Source organism: Python bivittatus, unplaced genomic scaffold, assembly GCF_059951505.1.
Source record: "Python bivittatus isolate LINGU-HERP-01145 unplaced genomic scaffold, Pbiv_v1 ctg000050_np1212, whole genome shotgun sequence".
Classification (NCBI taxonomy): domain Eukaryota; kingdom Metazoa; phylum Chordata; class Lepidosauria; order Squamata; family Pythonidae; genus Python; species Python bivittatus.
The window spans coordinates 1,123,078-1,143,668 of record NW_028277033.1 but is presented as its reverse complement, the minus strand read 5'-3'; the positions used below and the strand labels follow the sequence as shown (position 1 = coordinate 1,143,668).

At 42.2% G+C, this 20,591-nt stretch overlaps 1 protein-coding gene across 1 annotated transcript in view; it reads left to right on the top strand.

Annotated features, from left to right (window-relative positions):
• The first annotated feature begins 2,524 nt into the window (after positions 1–2,524).
• The window catches only part of NDST2 (N-deacetylase and N-sulfotransferase 2), a 68,335-nt gene continuing 50,268 nt past the window's right edge, over positions 2,525–20,591 (top strand). Inside the window, exon 1 of the mRNA XM_088128528.1 lies at positions 2,525–2,752. The gene's annotated coding sequence lies outside the window, so the exon portion shown is untranslated. The remainder of the gene's footprint in view (positions 2,753–20,591) is intronic.

Below are 20,591 nucleotides of genomic sequence, written 5' to 3'. Positions count from 1 at the left end.
ACAACCATCACAAACCATTGCACCATGCCCTGTGGTCACGATTGCAATTTGCAACCTTTTTTTACAATGGTTAGGCGAATCACCGCGGTCATTAAGTGAATCATGTGGTCGTTAAGCAAATCCAGCTTCCCCAATAGACTTTTTTTGCCAGAATTCGCTTAATGACCACGGTGATTTGCTTAACAACTGTCATCAAAAAGGTTGCAAATCACAATCACATGACCACGGGGGGTTGTGCGACTGTGAGTACAGGTCATAAAGCACTTTTTCTGAGACCATCATAACTTTGAGCTGTCATTAAGTGAGGACTACCTGTATGTGGAATGATGAGAGGAAAGCAGCACAGGCCCAGAAAGAAGATGATGTAGCACAGCTGCCTGTCTGCCTGCAGACAATACAAAATATCTGCAAATAAATTAAAATAAATGGGCTTTGCAATATTTTCCAAAGGTGTTTATGTTAGGAATCTTTAGTGGAAAAAAAAATCCTTTAATTCTTACTTAAATCTAGCCAATGCTTCTCAACCAGTGATCATGGGTTCCTCAGGCCACAATAAAAATAAAAATACATGTACTGTACATTTAAATGGCCAAAATCTTGGGAAGCTGCCAATTTTTTCAAGAAATTAGCTTTCCTATTCAAAATATTATGAGCTTTTGGTGTTCTTATCCAAAATTTTACAAGATATTAATTGGGAATATCAAAATTTCATTAAATTTAACAATCTTACAAAATTTCAGCCATTTTAAAATTATTTTAATTTAAACTTAGGGTTCCATGGATACCATCAGGGAGGGGGGTTGAATGCCATGTTGCCTCTTCTGATGTAGTTGTCCACATAAGGAAAAGGTTAGAGATGACTGGCCTAGACTGATTAGTTCCCAACCTGTCATCTGGGGATCACTTATCTGTGAGGATACTGGAAAGGATCTATGGCCTAAGCACCAAGAAAAGGGTTTAAGTGGTCAAAACGTCACAAAGTCATCCCATCTTTGGTTTTCATACAAAAGGTCACAAGATTTTAGAATCTAATGAAATTTAGTGGGTTTTATTACTATTTAAAAGTTGCTCTTTAGAATCACAATTTATAATTAATGGGGGGGCACAAATGCAATCTGGGGGTGTGACATGCCATGCACCTAGGGTACCCACACTACCTATTCCTGGTTTACATAGGTAGTTCTCAAAAGCTTTTGATGACAATGAAGTGGTCTACATAAAAATCTAATCTAATCCTCTACAAATACAGATACCCTGTACTGTGTGGGGAGCAGGAAGGAATAACAAACTCACAGTTCTACTGTAAATGTATTTTTAAAGCTCATTCACACTGTGGCTGGAGAAACTTGGCACAGCCAAGTGAAAAGGCTATAACCCACTGGGCAGGTTTTCTACCTTCTCCTCCCTACCAAAGAAGTTAAAGGGCACATAGATTGTATTCCCTACCTCATTCAGTGTCTCACTTTCACCCGCAAGCTGTCCCTACTTTGGTCCTCTTTCATCCTCAGGGTGGGTTTTGATGGAGGAGATTTGGAGGTTCTAAAGTCTTTCTTGGCCACAGCTAAAGACCCTGCAATTGGTGCACCATCAGCATTCTCCAAACACCATGAAGGCGTTGCATGAGCTGGCCCCAAATCCAACTTGAGCTTTTTTATGAATCCATTCAGTTTCAGAAAATATCCTCTCCACCAGTGAAGAAGGAATGTTCAGAGTTTCTCATCAGACATCACACTGAAGCAACTGGGGAAAAAAATAACTGGAAGAGAATATGAGCTTTTAAGGGGGAAAGCACTGAGGTTCTGCTTTTTTTCCTTCAGTGTGTGTTTCTGAACATATAGCAGCCTCATAACAAAGCTCAAATAGCCAAACAGGCTGAATGTTATACCTACCCAAAGACTTTAATAAATCTCACTCCAAACATTAAAGAAATATAGCATTGATGCAAGCTTACACCATCATTAAATTTCATAGTCTGTGTATTAAATGTGAGGGGAAATAGCAACTATTAAAAGAACAAAAATAAATATAATACTTATAAAAATCAAACCCGTATTTCAGTATTCTGTGGGTCTCCCCCTTTTTTAAGGAGTAGTTTGTGCTCCTCACAAAACTGTTCTTGGGGGGTCGGAGTTGAAGAAAGACCCCTGCGGGGGTCCTCAATTTCAGTTCTCTTTGAAAGGGGGCAGGCTGTCCCACCGGCCATCAACCACTGTGCCACTGAGCCAGGCAAGGGTAACTCAGCCCGGCCGGCTTGAAAGCGCCCCAGGGACGGCCGGGCGGCGCTATGAAGCCACGGTTGGGACGGCCCGGTTGGCGAAGCGCGGCGGCCGGAGGAACGGCTTTTCCCCCCCGAGAAGCGCCGGGGAGGCGGCTCCGCGCCGCCGGCGTCCCCGGCTCCCCCTTCCCCCTGGCGGCGGCCCCAGCCTGGCAGAGGCGGGACTGGGCGGGCGGGCAGGCGGTGCTCTCCGCCTCCGTGGCCTGGCGTGGCTCGCCGCTTCCTCCCGTCGCCTCCAAGCGGAAGATGGCGGCGGTGTGACGCGCGGCCCGCGAGAGCTGAGCTGGGGCCGAGCCGAGGGAGCCTGCCGGCGGCTCCGGCCGGACGAGGGGGCTCCTGGCGCTCGGGGAGGCCCGGCGCGGGCGGCGGGGCAGGGGCAGGGGCAGGGGCAGGCGGAGAGGAGCCGCCGGCGGGAGCGCGGCAGGAGGAGCGCCCGGCTGGCGCCTGCCCGGGTTCCAGCACGCTTCGCCGGAGAAGGTGAGACGCAGCGCCGCAGGGCGGGCGGTGAGAGGCGGCTGGGCGGGCGGAGGCAGGGGGTCGCCTGCAGCCGGCGCGTCCGACTGTCCCAGCCGGGGCTGCTGGGGTGGGGTGGGATGGGGCGGCGGGGCACCCGGCATCCTCCTTCCAGCGGGCGCTCCAAGCCCAGCTGTTCAGCCATCGATCAAGGATCGATCAGGCCCGGGGCAGGGCTGGCCGAGAGGCTGGGGGAGGAGGGTCCCTGTTGCCTGTGCCCCCCATCCTCACGCCCCCCCCCCCCGCGTTATGGCAGCAGTAACAACCACAGCGACCACCACCTGCCTTGGAGGCTCTGGCAGAAATGGACCCAAGTGCGGGACGCTCTTCTGGAGAGGGGAAAGTGCGGGATCCCGGCTCTTTCTTGGGGCTTTCCTTCTCCTTCGGGCCTTGCCCGGCGCCCCGAGTTCAGCTGCTCTTCCCAAGCAGGGAAAAGGGTTCCCCAAAAACTGCGTCTTCAGCACATTAGGTCCCCAAAAATGTTACACATCGTCTCTGTCCCCGTCCTTAAACATAGATCAAAATGATTGTTGTTCTGTTGCGGTGGGAGATGGCCTCCCGCTTTGGTCCCCTCACTGTTGCTGGCACTAGGATAGTTGGGTGATCTGGAAGTCACTAGAAGAGAAGTAATTTAAGGGGTGCCCTCCTCGGTGCACTCAGTGCATGTACAACTTGTAGGAATTTTGGAGTCTAAAAGTGAAGAGACTATGCACAATATGTTGATGTACTGGGAGGAGGTGGAAAGGGAACAACAATACAATTCATGTGGAATTTAATATGGTTTGTTGAATGGGGATGCAAAGTACAAGTATCAAAGAACATGTGCCTGGTGAGAAAGAAGCAGTGCTCAGTCCTAGAATAGGAAGTGGAGGGTACACGAAAAAAAGGTCTAGATTACATGGGAAATAATGGCTTGTATCAAGTCTGGTGGAGATTTTGAAGAGCTGCTCTATTAAAGCATCCTGGGGTTATACTGAATGTAGAAAAAATGCTTGTTTTTAATGACTAAGTTGAGTGATTTATTTTTATAAAGTTTCTATATCACATTCCAAATAATAACCAAATTGCCTTTCTGTGTAGAAATGACAGTGAATTAAATAAAACAATTCAAGACACAAAACAGAATCTAAAGTGCCAAAGTATGTACAGTATTTGAACCATGCAGGACTTAGAGATCAAAACCAGCCGTCTGAATTGAGTGAGAGTGGTTAAAGGACTACTGCCATAAAAGATTAGAGTGTTACTGCTATTTGGTCATCTTATACTGTATTAAAAACTAATTGCGATTTCTGAACTATCTTCCAAGGTAGCACAACACATAATATGTTGCAGTAGTGTCTTGTAGATCCTGGGAGTGATAAGAAAGCAGGAAAAATGAAGTGAGGCCATCTGTCCACCTAGAATCTGTATTTGTACACCATCCTGATATTGCAAAAGCGGCTTTATATCACAGAGGCAATGTTCTAGTTCACACATTCCTTTAAATCATGGATTGCTAGTCCATGATTTGTTGACATATTGTGCTAGATAGAAATCATGGTTTACAACTGATGGCTGGTTTCACACATCATGTGTGTGAAAAACAAATTACTTTATATCTAGCATGATTTGTGAACCAGTCAGTTTGTGTTTCTGAGAACAAAGTTGGATCAAGGAACACCCAATTGTATACTTGTTTGAGAGAACAGAATGACTCCCTGATGTAGACAGACCTCAGCACTTCCATTTCATCAGTTTACTGGCATGTAGCCTGTCCATTACAAGCACTCATTGAGCACACCTACCGTCTCATCTGAGAAAAAATTGGATCTCATCAGCATAATGTTGATTCCTTAGCTCATATCCCAGGTGACCTCACCCATGTGAGTAAGTATTGAAAAGTGCAAGGGAACAAGACAGAGCCCTGCAGGGGACTCCAAAGCAAAAATGCTGTGGATTTAAACAGTAATTTTCTAAGGCCACCTTCTAGAGTTAGCCATTCATGAGCATCCACAGTGGGGTTAAGGGGGGGAAATGATGGCACATGCTACACAGCCACATAATTGCATCATATGTGTGATGTTAGGGCACGTGTCATTTTGACAGCCATTGTCATAGGCATTGTAGAGGCACTGTTCTATTTCTCAATTTGTCCTATTTTTGAGGGTCATGATCTTACTTTCCTTGTATGCTCTTTTTGGGTACACATCTTTTCTCAGAAGAACCAAATCAGGTTTGGTACCAAAATCACACTTCAAATCAAACACCAAATAGAATTTGGAGTTGAAATGCAGTGTCATTCAAAACCACCACCTTTATGGCATCTTCAAAGATAAACGAGTTCATTTCAGATACAAGAAATCTTATCCTTTAGTTTGACAGTTGGTATAATTTGTTAAAGTTCAAATGTAGAGTTGCTGCTATCACTGTTGTTGTTGATATTAAAACTGTCATGCTTTGGAAAGTTAATAATAGCACAGTGAGATGAAACCTTGTTATCTTGATTCAAGCCATAGATGATATAACTGAATGTTTTTCTAAATTGTATTTCAGCAATTTCAAATTTCCTCAAGATCCTTTTAATAACTCTCTTTATATTTAAGCTTTAACATGATTAGTGTACTTTTGCATTTTGTTTCCTCCTGATCTCATTGCTGTCTTTTCTCCCCATTTCCTATTACAGATGAGCTGACTCAGGGTAATCATTCAGGCAAACCATGAATGCTGATGCCATAATAGATTGGTTGGTCTCTAAGATGCCACAAGATGGTTGTTTTTGTTGCAACAAATTCATATGACCATCTCTCTAAAAATTGTTGCAATAGAAGTCTCTTGGAGGCCTTTCTCTTATACTTGGAATAGTATTCCAGTTCATGAGTTGATACAGTATTCATCAAAATGAGATTCGTAAGGAGATGGCATTTTTGACGTACAAACCACATACAGTAGTGTTCTGGATATATTTGTAGATTGTAGTGGCGTCTTCCTCCAACTTGATGCTTCCAAATGTCTATGGACTTTGACTTCCAGAATTCTCAGCAGTGGCTATACTAGTTAGGAATTCTGGGAGTCCAAGTCTGTAGATCTGGACACTTCGCAGGTTGCAATGGCAGTTGTAATGAATCATTATTAGCAGTGCAATAGGCAGCATATGTGGGCAGTTTTATTCACAAAACATTCAGCAAAGATGTTACAACATGCCCCAAGGATTCCTGAATATTTACAGTTGGACAAGATTGCAGAAAATCTGAATTATTCAGAAGCTCTTGGCACTTCAAGGACGCAGTGGTGGCTGAATGCTTCTTGGCCACCATCACTGTCATACGGCAGATTGAAAACAAGCTGTCAATATTTTTAGTGAGGATTTTGGTTATTAGTATTTCAGCCTTCTGTAATAAAAAGCATACTGCCACTACTAAGGACTTACCTATCTGATGCTATGGCTCTCCATGAGTAAAGACTTGGAGACTATGTTGCTAAAACAGTAATTATCCTGGGAATAAATCATCTGGTCTATTATTTGAATTTCTAGCTTGACCCCATGGACAAGGTTGAAAACTTAACTAGAATAACCAGCAAACCACAATAGATTCTAAACCATAGCAAAATGTGTACCTGCTATAGTAAAATCATTTATTTTCTCTTGGCTTTACTGCTTGCACAGAGCATTTTTGTCCTCTCAACCTTTTTACCAATAGCTGCTTCCAGCGTCTCTAATAAGCTCTGATTTCATGCTGCTTCAAACATGTTTTTAGTTGCTTTTCTTTGTTTTTTCTGTGTGTTTTTAAAATAGTTATATGAGATAACTCAAAAACTCTTAATTTAGATGGAAGGGTTATTGTTCTGAATTTAACTTTTTTGTAGCAAGAAATTGTGTGGTATCTGCTTCATCTGAGTGAGCTGAAAATGCACTGATCAAATGCTTGCATAGTGTTGTTAATACAGTAATACAGTAGTAATTCAGTTAAAACCTTGCTTCTAAAAAATTTAACTTCTCATCTATAGAAGCCTTACCTAGCATTGATAAGTGATACATCTATACAAAGCCTTAAGAAATGATAAATTGCTAGTTTTAAGATTCCACAAGAGTCTCCAAACTTTTTGTTATTTCTCTGTTTGCTAATGTATTTTTGTTATTTTGATGAATTAAGATATCAGTGTTCTAATCAATATGTACTGTGAGGTGGACATTTTTCTAGTGCTTTATTTCTCTGCTGAAAATTTGTCACACTGCCTTCATTTCAAGAGGAAAATGGGTCCCAAAAGGAACAAAAATACTCTTTTTAAATGAAAAAGCATCTCCTTTTATTATGTGAATATTTTAAGAAGCTTCAGATGAGTGATTCAGTTTTCAAGTGGTTGAAACAATCGAGGCAAATGCATGCATTACGCATGCAAGAGAATCCACATTACAGTGTGGGACACCATCATTCTAACAGAAAAATAATGTTCTATACTTCTGTTCCTAAATATATATAGGAACACTACTTACTTCTCTGAAATCTATTCAGAAATACTTAGCAGTACAGTATCAGTTACTTTTGATCAGGGGAAGTCATTACTGAATTTTATTGTGTAAATGCTATAGACGGAATGGCATACTGTTTTACTTTCCAGACCAGCAACTTTTATGTGAGCTTGCCTCTCCCTTTGAATATTCAATTTATAGCAGATTCTTAATTGCCGTTGCCACGTTACAAAATATTGATTATCTACTTTATAATTACCTGAACATAAAAATGTGAAGTAGTTGATTTATACTTGACCATGGTTAAAATGACTGAGTGAAATATCATTTGGTGCCTCATAACCGTATGACTGGGACAAGTGATATATGTATGTGAAACACAACACTTTACAGCCAGCTGAATCCAAATGCCACTTGGGACTTTCTCCATACCTAGCACAAAAATCACTTCCTATCCTCCACATTCTCAGCAAATTAAAGTAGATGCAGATTTTCTGGTAGGTTAACTCTGAAAGCTTTTCACATTCTTTACTTCAAAAAGTAAATTACTCAAAAAGTAATTGAGATTAAAGTAACTGAGCTGAAATATCTAAGAAAATAAAACAATGTAAAAAGTGTTAATTTTCATGAATACATTCTACAGGCTGGAATCTTTTTTTTATCAGGATAGTTCCCATAACAATACAGTAGCATAAATTTCTCTTTAAACCTGTGATTATTTTATTTTTATGCCACTCTTTCCCCTGAATGTGCTTGCAAGGGATATCAAATGGAGTTTTGAGACTGCCCAATTTTACTTGCATCGTATCCATTTATTATGCAGTTAATGAATTGCATGAATTGCAATGGAAACAGTTTGCTTGGGATTTAGAGAAGGGGAGCCATGGCAGGAATGACTCCTTCTAACACAGCGGTGTTCATGTCTTTCTCCTGAGCCTTTCCAGCGTCACAAAACACAAGTGACTATTAACTATTAAAAGTTTATACCAGTGTTTATGGACATCTGGATGTATGTATTTAGGAGTGCAAAGGAAAGGAGTGTTCAGTTTTTGAAGATTTCTTTTTGTAAACATGTCTGTCCACATGGAAAGCTTACATGTCTGTAAGCATGGGTGCCCACAGGGGGGCAAATGATGAAACAGGCATCGTGACACAAGTCTGCTTGTTATGTACTTGCGTGTGATGTCATGACTCAAGTACAAAAAAGTGGAACTTGCATTGTGACATTACAATGCACATTTCATCATTTTGTTATTGTGGTTAGGGAAAAGCACTGTAAGAGAGGTACTCATGCATGTGTGAATGGCAGCTCTTAAGGGGAGGAAGTGGAAGAGCATGCTAACATTTACTTATTTATTTAAAACATTTATATAATCACCCATCTTAAAACCAAACTTTGGGTGACTCAAAACCAAAGAATAAAACAATATGTACAAACAATAAAAACACAATAAAACCCAGAACAAAAAAGCCTGTTGCTGCAACCAAACTTCCCTGATGCAAACCACAACATTCTCCTTCCGCTCCAGCCTCTCCCTAGCCCAGCAACTGGGGGAAAAGACCGCTTTTAAGGACTTTCCAGAAGGCTCTGCCAGATCTCAAGGGAAGAGATGTTCCATAGGGCAGGGAAAGTGCACAACGGAAAAGGCACACTTCCGAGGTCCCTTAGTGGTCTTCTTGCGCAGTCTTCGACACACTGCTTAAAACTTGTCCCCCTCAAGTCAGTGGAAGTTATAGGCTCCTGTTTTAGACCCTTGGCTGGAATTAGTTTTAATCAGATTCATTATTAGTAGCAGTGACTTAATCTATTACTCACTCTTGAACCAATTGTCCGTAAAAGTGGCTTTCATAAAGTTTTTCCTCACCTATTATTCTTTGTTTACAGGATTGCTTTATATAAATTAAATAAGGAGTAGGTAAATAATTTTGGCCTAGGAGCTGTATTTTACCCTTGTCTCTTGCCTGGTAGCTGTTGGATGCTTAAGGCATCCATTTTGACCCATAAACACCTCAAAAATGGGAAAATTGATATGATTGGGTTGGGGATTGGGGGTACTGTTTTATGGTAGTTCTCTTTGTTTCTCTGGGACCGATTTCAGTCAGTGTTGGTAGGTGAGGAGAGATCATTCCCCAGTGCCCCCCCTTGAGGGGTGCTGCAGGGTTCTGTTCGCTCACCTACTTTTCAGCATCTACCTGAAACTGCTGGGTGAGGTCATCCACCAGTTTGGGGTTTGGTCCTCCGGGGACTATACGGTGGGCTACACTATTAAGGTTGTGATAGGTAGGGGACGATATTGCGGGAGCTGGAGGGTGGGCCATCTTCAGGGAAGACGCCCTCAGTGTGTGTTACCAGTGGCATGTTCCGGCTCTCCTTGCTCATTCCCAGGCCCTGGTCAGCAGATTCATAGGGGCCCTGGCCTTTGGCTGCTGCTGCTTAATATGTGACTTGATCACTGAGGAGGGGGCGGACCTGACATGCATTACCAAGACCTGGCTGGGGCCCGGGGGGAGTACCCCTCTTGGAAATGTGCCCAGCTGGATTCATGGTGTGGCACCAGCAGAGATGCCAGGGCAGGGGAGGAGGGGTGGCTGTTGTCATCCGAGAATCTCTGGTAGCATTCAGGGGCATTACTCCACAAGTTTCTGGCTGTGAGACACTGTTTTTCAGATTGGGTTCCCATGAACAGTTGGGAGAACTGCTACTGTACCAGCCTCCCTGCTGCATGGCAACCTCCCTGCCTGAGCTGCTGGAGGCCATCTCGGGGCTGGTGGTAGAGTTCCCCAGACTTATGATTCTGGGGGACTTCAACCTGCCGTCCCTGGGACAGACCTCGGAGGCAGGTCGGGAGTTCATGTCCACCATGGCAGCCATGGGCCTGTCTCAAATTCCGTGGGACCCGACCCGAGACAGTGGCCACATGCTGGATTTGGTTTTCTTGTCGGAGCAATGGCAAAGTGATCTGAAGGAGATTTACAGCTTTCCCTGTTGTCATGGTGAGATCACATCCTGGTGACCCTGAGTTTCTCCTATGCCACACCCCTCCGCAGGGAGGCAGGACTCATGCGACTGGTCCACCCCTGGTGCCTGACGGACCTGTCAGGGTTTCAGAGGGAGCTGGGGGATATTCCCATGGATCTGCTGCACGGTCCAGTGGAGGCCTTGGCTGCTGCCTGGAATAGGGAAGTGGCCGGGGCCTTGGACAGGATCGTGCCTATGCGACCTCTCTTGCCACATCAGCCCCGACACTCCCCGTGATTTACGGAGGAGTTGAGAGTTCTGAAAAAGGTTAAGAGACATCTAGAGCGTTGCTGGATGAAGACAAAGACCAAATCCGACTGAACACAGGTTAGAGCCGCTATTAAGGCCTACATTGTGGTGATAAGAGTGGCAAAGCATCAATACTTCTCCGCCCTTATTGCATCCACAGAATGCTGCCCGGCGGCCCTGTTTGGGATCACTTAGATCCCTCCTTTGTAAAGGGGATTCAGTGATTCATTTGCAAGGCTGCGCAGAGGAATTTTCGGAGCATGTGCAGGACAAAATCACTCGGATTCGTTCCATGTTAGACTCCAAGCGTGGGGCAGGGTCTGGGGAGATACCAGGGGATTGTTCTTACCCAGTTATCTGGGAACAGTTTGATCCTGTTGATCCTGAGGAAGTAGACAGGATCCTTTGGACTGTGAAGGCCACCACTTGTCATCTTGACCCATGCCTCTCCTGGCTGGTGAAAGCAGCTCGGGAGGTGACATGTGGCTGGATCCAGGCGTTGGTTAATATATCCTTGTGGGAGGGAGTGTTCCTGGCTGCCTTTAAGGAGGCACTGGTGCACCCCCTCCTCAAGAAACCCTCCCTGGATCCCACTGTACTGGACAATTTTCGTCGAGTCTCCCACCTTCCCTTTTTGGGGAAGGTGGTTGAGAAAGTGGTGGCGTCACAGCTTCAAAGTGTTCTGGAGGAAACAGATTATCTTTTCAGTCAGGATTCAGGCCCGGATATGGAATGGAAACGGCATTGGTTGCACTTATGGATGATCTCTGGCGGGAGCGGGATGGTGGAAGTGTGACCATCCTTGCTCTCCTTGATCTCTCAGCAGCTGTTGATACCGTCGACCATGGTATTCTTTTGGGATGGCTCAGGGAATTAGGGGTGGGCAGCACAGTTCTGTGCTGGTTCACCTCCTTTCTTCAGGGCCGATCCCAATTGGTGGTGATAGGGAGTGAGAGGTCCCATCCTCAGCCCCTCCTTTGTGGGGTGCCACAGGGTTCGGTTCTCTCCCTGCTCCTTTTTAACATCTACATGAAATCACTGGGTGAGATCATCCGCCATTATGGGATGAGTTATCATCAATACGTGGATGATACTCAGTTATACATCTCCATCCCAGGTGAGGTAAGTGATGCCATGACTGCCCTTTCACGAAACCTGGAGGCTGTAAGGGTCTGGATGGGGAACAACAGGCTTCAGCTGAACCCTGGTAAGACGGAGTGGCTGTGGGTTAATGGCTCCTCTGTATCCGAGACTTTATCCTGTCCAGTGCTGGATGGGATAGCACTGCCCCAGAGAGACCCAGTGCGTAATCTGGGGGTCCTCCTGGATTCATGGCTCCTGCTCAAAGAGCAGATGGCAGCCGTGGCCAGGAGGGCCTTTGCACAACTTTGGGTTGTGCATCAGTTACGCCCTTTCCTGGATTGGGATGCCCTTCGAACAGTCACTCATGCCCTTGTTATCTCCCATATAGACTACCGCAATGCGCTACCCTACATGGGGCTACCCTTGAAGAGTATCCAGAAGCTGCAGCTGGTCCAGAATGCAGTTGTGTAGGCTATTTTTGGAGCCTCAAGAAGGGCCCATGTAACACCGTTGCTCCGCGAGCTGCATTGGGTACCAGTTTGCTTCCGGGTCCAATTCAAAGTGTTGGTTATCACCTTTAAAGCTCTACATGGCATGTGACCAGGTTACCTAAGGGACCACCTCTTCCCCATGACTTCAACCCATCCCGCCCAATCACACAGGGAGGGCATGCTTCAGAGCCCCTTGGTAAAAGAGCTCTGATTAGTGGGGTCCAGAAGGTGGGCCTTCTCTGCTGTAGCCACTACCCTTTGGAATATCTTGCCCCCGGAAGTTGGATTGGCCCCTTCACTCCAGGCCTTCTGGAGAAATCTGAAGACCTGGCTCTGCCACTTGGCCTGGGGTGGGGAGGGAAGACATCAGGTGTGGGGATGGCTAGCTCCTTAGAGGCCTGTCATCTGCAGCCCTGGAAACCATCAGCCTCTTGGACTTTTTCTTTTCTTTCGGTAACACTTTGCATAGTTTTCATGTTTTATGTAATTTTATATATATTTATTGTTTTAATGGATCTTGTGAGCTGCCCAGAGTCCCCCATTAGGGGTAGATGGGTGGAGATAAATCAAACAAACAAACAAACAAACAAACAAAGTGCTCCTGAGCACTTTAATGTATGCTCTTACCATTTTCTTCAGTGCTTTTTATCATTACCATTCATAGTGTTTGAATGCAAGCTATAAATTTGTTGGGCCAGTTGAATGCACTAGGTGGGCAGATAATTCTGCGCCTTTCCTCACAATCCTTACCTAGTTCCCAATTTGTGTTCATGAAAAGTCTCTTTGAGATGAATGGAAAGCTTTTTTATTTAGTTTTTTGTTGAAGTTCTATAGACATAGAATATAAAGCAAATAATTTGAAAGCTCAGGGGTTTGTGATGTATTTTTTGGTGGAGGGAGGTTGAGTTTCTGCATGAAGGGAGGTTGACAGATTGACAGCCCCCAAACAGAAAGTGTCCTTTAGCCATATATTACATTGGTAAAGATAAATAGGGATAGATTAGATGTGCTGAAGGTATAATGTAGCTGGTTTGGTTTGGGCTTAATTCCACAAACCCATTAATTGTAGTTTCATAAACCATGGTCTGTAATGTCAGTGTCAGGGCCACACATTTCATTTTTAAACAAGCCTCCAAAGTGCTGTAGGGGGTGTGAGAGAAAGTGAAGCCTGCTCAAAATAGGTAACCAGGTAGTGATGTTTGATTGCCCATTGTTTGTCCAGTATAGGTACCATCTTTTAATCATTAAGTTGTCATTTGTCATCAGCAAAACAGCCCAAGACCTGGTTAGCCCCAGGTACTACAGCAATCAGGGATAACCCGCCATGTAAATAAAGCTTCTTTTAAAGATTAATTGGTATAATGGCAAGCAATTCTAAACAGGAACAAACGTGTCATCAGGATCACTATCTAAAAATGTTACATCCCGTTGCTTTCTGTATCAGCCCAGACTGTCCCTTCCTGTTAAACAATTGTTCCCATTTAAATGAAACCGTTTTAATTTTCATTTAGAAATATGGCAGCTATATTGGTGTTTGGACAGAGGTGGACTACCTATCAGTTTGATCCTGAAAAAGCTGAACAGGATCATAGCAGGTTGGGGCTTGGGTGGGAGGCATGAAGAGACGCCAGGAGTGCAGGCTAAGTTGAAAAAGCAGGCCAAAAGAGAGCCCTGGCAAGTCATTTCCTCTGGTTGTCCGGAAAGCAACAAGGACGTGATCGCTAGGAGCTAAGGTTGACTGAAATAAGACTTTACTTTTTGAAGTCAAAACCCAAAGAATTTATCCATTATTTGTTTATATTTATCTAACATTGTTAAAGGGTAAAATAATGTATTATGTAAAAATAATATTAGCTTGTTTCAAAATGATAGTTTGTTTTTGCAGTTAGCATAACTATTATGTAATTAGCATAAATAAAAATTATTACTGTTATAAAGGTAATGCTTTAAAAACATTTACCTAGTCAAGTGTCTGACTTGGCCATTATCTGGAATTTTGAAACTTTGTTAGCTTGCAATCAAGATCCAGTCTCCTTTTTGGCTTTCTACAGTCTACCCCTTAGATTCTTCCCATTTGTCTACCTAGCATTCTAAGTTATGTCATGAACTTGATATGGATTCTACATTGTGAGCAAATCACATATTCATAAACTAAGACCCTGTAAATATTATCATAAACAATAATAACACTTTGAAAACTATTTAATGCACTATTCTGAAATAAGAGCAACAATCTGAAAGATAGTGGGAGAACACTACATTTGTCCAGCGCAAGAGGCTTCAGGGAGGCACCTCCTCTCTGAAAACATTAAGCATTCGTCTTTGGCGGTGTTTGGATATAGAGATTTAAGATGGGGCATTTCAAGGATTCTTTCTTCTTTTGTTACCCATCTTATTATTTTACATAACAGAAACTACAGTGGTGTGTCTGTCAACACAGTCAGGAAACAGCAACAACTTCCAAGCAATTGTTTAATGCATAAACCGCCCAGAGTTGTTCAACAAGATGGGCGGTGACATATTTGATAGATAGATAGATAGATAGATAGATAGATAGATAGATAGATAGATAGATAGATAGATAGATAGATAGATAAGGCTTTTTCTGACCATTTTATTGTTTTTACCTCTTCATGCTCTCATGTGAAGTTCTGTTTAATAATGAATTATGTTTTTCAGAAGCCGGATAACTTAAAACAGCAAGTTGCTCCTAACATTTGGCAAGATGATAGAGCTAAGTTCAGTTATTTCTCTTGTTTTTCTCTCAAGGATAGCCATTCATGAGGTGTGACCATTCTTTCCAGTGCTATTTAATTCAAAGGCTATTTTTTTCTGGCTCTTTTCCCTGTGTGTGTTGTGTTGTATAAAAATTATGTTTTTATACCTAACTGCCATTATACAGAAAAAAACAACTCAAAATGTTCAACTTTCCCTAAGGATTATCAAAAGGATGACAAGATATCATATTGGCAGTAAACTCTATTTTGGTTTTCATAAAGAAAGTAAGTAATCTGTTCATACAACAAATAAAGCCTTGCAGGATGAGACCAAATCTCTATCTAGGCTAGGTCCCTGTCTTGTATAGTGACATACCAGTTGCCACCAGTAAGCTATAAGCAAGATACGAAGTAAAAATCTTCAAATTGAATTCAGTTCCTGGTGACTTCATGGACACATTCAAGATGTTTTCTTGGCAGCAATATGGAAGTGTTTGTCATTGGCTTTTTCCAGTTCAGCCAACAGCCTTGGGATTCCCTGAAAATCTAAATACTAACCCATCCTCCTTGATTTGACATGATTTGACTCTACCTACCTACCTCCTATTTATCCATCCATCCATCCGTCAATCTATCTATTTTAGTAGCTATAACCTTATCACTTTGCAGTTAATACAATAAAATAATTAGATGCTGTGTAGAAAAATTGTTCCTTTTATTCTTCCTGAATCTCCTGCCACATGTTGCCAAGTTTATTTACATAGGGAGTGATATTTTTTCCACATTAGCCATCTCTACTTTGTAACCTTTTAAACATTCACTGTTGATTATCCTTCTTGTAAACTAAATGTTCAGTGCTCTGTCTTCACAGAGAATTGTTCCAGGAGCCCCTAATCAATCTGGTTGCCCTTGATTGCACCTTTTCCAACTCTGATATCTGTTTTTAGCTGAGAAGATCATACCTATGCACAATATTGCAAGGGTAGTCCATTAAAATTTGTGCCTTGTATAGCTAACACACAATGCTCTGAACTTTTTATAGGACTGGCCACTTTATCCAAATAGCTCTTTTCTGTTTCATTACCATGTCATTTTAAACGGTAATCCATTATAAATTTGTGTCTTTTATGGCTAACACACAACACACTGAACTTTTTATAGGACTGGTCACTTTATCTAAATATCTCTTTTCTATTTCATTATCGTGTCATTTTTTTGACCTAATTATCTATTTTAATTTGTTGCTTTGAAGTCCGGCATAGTGTTCTCTATTGTGAAGAATTTCTCATTCGTCTTCAACTTGACAACCTTACCAGTCACTCTCAACGTTTATAAAAAGTTAAAAACCTCAGTTCCAGTTATTGTTCTTGGGGATAAAATCTGATTTAAAGGGGAGGTGGCACACTAAAAAAATCTAGAACCAGTCCTACTTCTCTGTAACAAGTTATAAAGCTTCTGTGCATGCCAATGTTTTAGGGTGCATGCTAGAAGCTAGGTAGAACCTGGACAAAAATGAAATCTCATTTAAATTGAATGACTTCAATACAGTTAACGGGGCTATCTGTGCATTTAACCACTTTTCTGTTCTGTTGTGTATAAACAAAATATCAGCGAGAAATTTTGGAAGGGCCATGAAGCAGTCTTGAGGCTTTTTGTGGCCTAAAGTTGTGTATTCTGAACGTTAAATGTCCTGAGGTTGGACAGTGAATAATTGCTGGTTTTCTCTCTTGTAGTGGTAAGGTATACAAGATACCAAGTCGTGACCAACATTTTAGTTGAGAAAGAAGTTGTTTAACTATAATAAGTTATTTTCTATTTCCTACTATGTCACCAAGAAAAAAATGCATGAAGCTGCAAGCAGATAGGATATAAACAAGAATGTTTTGTTGAAATAAGACTATTAGTAACTTAAGAAAAAAAATTGTATCACATTATCTGATAAAGGCAAATATAAAATACAATGAAAGGAGGAATGGTGGTTCACATGGAAACATTTATCATGAGCAGATGAAAAAGAGTTGTTTAATGACAGTGTCACAGTCAATTTGTCCTTCAGATTCAAGTGCAATTTCATTTTTCCTATCTCTGTATCTTTTCCCAGAGCAGAACTCAACTATCTAAGGCTAGAAATAATTTTTGTCTTGCTCCACTATTTGTGTAATATTGTCATTCTCACTGAGTCATTGTAATGTCAGACTTTATTCCCACATATCATGCTGATGACACTCCACAGTACTTCTCTGTAACTTCTATACCATGAGAGGCTGTGCATGTCTGAGTGCAGGACCAGTAGACCGTGTCTAAATCCTGACATGACAGAGATTTGAAAGGTAGGCAATCCTTAGGTTTGGGGATTGGGAAACTTCCCATTCTCCTGGTGGGTGAGTGTGTATGTATGTGTGCGTGTGTGTGTGTGTGTGTGTGTGTGTACACGTGTGTGTGTGTGCATGCTCTAGACTCATTGCTGTTGTAAAAACCCAAGTAACCACTGTTTCCAGGAAGGTTTATTGTCAGCTTTGGTTGGAGTACCACCTGCCCTTTTTTGGTCAGGAACAGTCTAGCTACTTTTGTTCATACACTGGTAATCTCAGGCTTTGATTGCTGTCATGACCTCTATGTGGAATTATCTTTGCACTTCATCCAAAAGCTGCAGGTTGTGCAGAATGAAGGTCTCAGGTTGGTCAGTGGGCCATCTGACCATGTGCATGCTTTCTTTTTGTTGAAACAAGTGCATGTTTCAACAAAAAATGTTTAGCTACCAAACCAAGCTCAAGGTTTTACATAGGACATATATGAGGCCCTGGTCAACCATGGAGACTGTGAAGGGGTGGGGTCCTACTGATAGAGCAGCTCTGGTGGTTCTGACTCTCACTGTGGCTATACAGTTTTCTTCCACAGACTAAAAAAAATGAACCTTCATCCATCTTGTATGGTAGCCTTCCCCAACTTTAGATGATCTCCAGATGTGCCTAACACAATTCTCAATGATGCCTATATAATTGAGGAGTATAGGGAATTGACATCCACACATCTGGAGAGCACCCATTTGGGGAAGTCTGAGTACATTATTTATGCAATGCCAGATGTTGTGGTACATCACCTGTTTTAGGGCTAAAAAGAGGTAGTGATGGCTGACAAGCCATCACGAAATTAGTTAGGGTACCACTTAAGAGGGAAGTTGATTAGCTGCTGCTGAGAACAATTTGCCATATTGCTTGGTGCATGCACACTTAATATAAGCTATGCTTAGCATGTAATGTGGCTGTTCCCATGGTCGGGATTCCCACGTCAGGCTAAGCCATGATTTTTTTAACAAGTCACATGACATTATAAGCTGATTTGCAAATGATCAGGGTTGGTGATCATTTTAAACCAAGTCCAAACAAATTAACTTGGTCCTCATGATATGCTAAGCCACAATGTGAGCGTGGGTGCCCAGAGCACATTTGCAGCATGTCTACCTATGCCCAGGCAGCATTTGCTGAGGTGCTAGTGCTCTCGTTTAATGCCCTGGGTTTTGACATCCCCAACCCCAACCACTCCTGAGGGATGCCTGAAGCAATCCCTCCAGGACTGAGGTCTTCTCCTCTTCTAAGGGCGGCTTTTCCTAGGCTCTTTCACCACATCCTGGCACTGAGCCAAGCAGCCCAGGGATCGTGACTCTTCTGCGTCAAGAAGGAGAAGGACACCTTGCAATGGGAGGCCAGCTTATCCAAGCAGAATGGGAGCCCTGCCTGTTAGTGGAAGCCTTGTCAGAATGCACTCAGACAGTTTTATAAACAGGAAGAGGTCACACAGGTTCATTTGTTATTTTAGAGGGCAATGGCAGCACAAAGCTTGAGAATTGCTGTGCCAAGCCAGAATGTGATTGCAGTGTGATGTGTAAGCCAGCCATTAGGGTTTCTTCCATAAACTGTGGTTTTAAAAACCATGACTCAGTATGATGTATGAATCTAGTTACTCAGCATTCTTATAACATGCTAAACATGCATTAATCACAACCAAGGCTGTCACCCCCTGAACGTCGCCTTGGTGATTTTATAAAGCGTGATATGAGTTGTCAGATCTCCAGTGTTTTTCATGGTATCCCAGCAACCTTTGTGGTGGTGAGCTTTTTGCAAAGATCATCCTGTCTCCCAGATATGTTGGAACCAACACATGGAGGATGGGGGAAAGGAAGCTCTTCCCAGCAGCCCTTTTGTTTCTAAAATCTACATGTACTTGGAGGGAGCAATGGAGAGAGTGCTCTGGAATTGGCTTTATTTTGCAAATGTCCCTGCAGCTTCCTTGTTTTCCTAGAAGGGTACTAGCTACATAACATGAGCCATTAGTCCAGGCTTGTCAGGTGATGGTTCAGGTACATTAACTTACAACAAGCCATTATTCCAAGCTGTGGTTAAGGCATTCCTTTTTAATCATAATTTGATGATACAGCAAATTACAGTATGTTAAGTTGTGTGAACCAAACCTATAGCTTAGCATGATGTGTGAACCCAGCCATAATGCAGTTTGCTTGGTTTTCCCCTACTGTGATACCGTAACCACACCAGCCAGGAAACAGCATAGTTTCCACACAGCTGTGCAGTACAAACGTTGTGAAGCAGCATTTTGTATAAGTTAGCTGAGACAGATGTTCTCGCTTTGTATTGTGCTAATGAAAGTATTTATAGCACTTCAGTTTTGCTGCTAAAGGCATGTGCCTAAGAAATGTTTATGAGCACTTCTGGCTTATGAGCCAGAATACTAACCTTTGCAGTTTTACCCTTTCCAGTGTGAGAGGGTGAAAGGTGAGATGCCATTGCAAATAGAAATGTCCCAGACACAAGTTAGAGATTTGAAGGACCAACTCCATATTAGCGATGAGAATGGGTATGAACTTTGAGGAAAACAAATCAAAGCTTAGCAAACACAAGCAAAGATGTCAGACATCGAAAAGAAGTTGTTCATTTAAGAAAGTTATTTTTAGTTGTCCTTGTCTTGATCATTTCATTATATGTTTCATTATATATATTAATTGGGCAATTCAGACATGATTAAGGAAGACTTGAATGACTGCCTTATCACAAACCAACTTGGAGTGATTTTGCAAACATTAATTTATGCTGCAATTTGCATTCCGGACTTTGGTTTGCCTGGGTTCATTTGGAAGTTCAGACCATGGTTTCAGTTTAAAAGATAGTCGTGTGGCAGCATAGTTTTTTGAAATGCATTAATATCTTATTTTTAAATTGCACTGAATATCATTTTAGAAGCCCAGGGTTCTGTTTCTTCTGCAGAAACCTTGCAGAATACAGGAATTAAGCATATATCATAATTGCTTTTTTAAAAAATAGAACAGAATTCCTGAAGCTCTATACCTGTATGGTTAAGCTGATTATTTAAAAGATCCTCATCTTATTCATATACCTGTAAGTAGTTTGTGGATTCAATTTATACTCCTTTCCACATTCAGTATTTACTTTACATTTTGTGTGGCATAAAAATATGCTCTCTTTGTTGCAAAGTAAATAAAGTAACATGAGATTATTACAGCAATATAGTGTAATTTATATTTTACTCATTACAGCTCACCAGTTTAAGTTGTATTATGTTTGCTTATATTACTAATAACATGAAAAAAAGATTAATGAAAGCTTTCACTACAATAAATTTCACTACAATAAAAAATTCCCATTTTTGAGTCAACCTTTGTGATTGATGCTCACAAAGGCTTAGAGCTTCTGATGGCCAGCAGGGATGGGGGCAACGGTACAGGGAACATTTCTGTTTGGAATAGTTCAATGCCAGTGGGATAAAT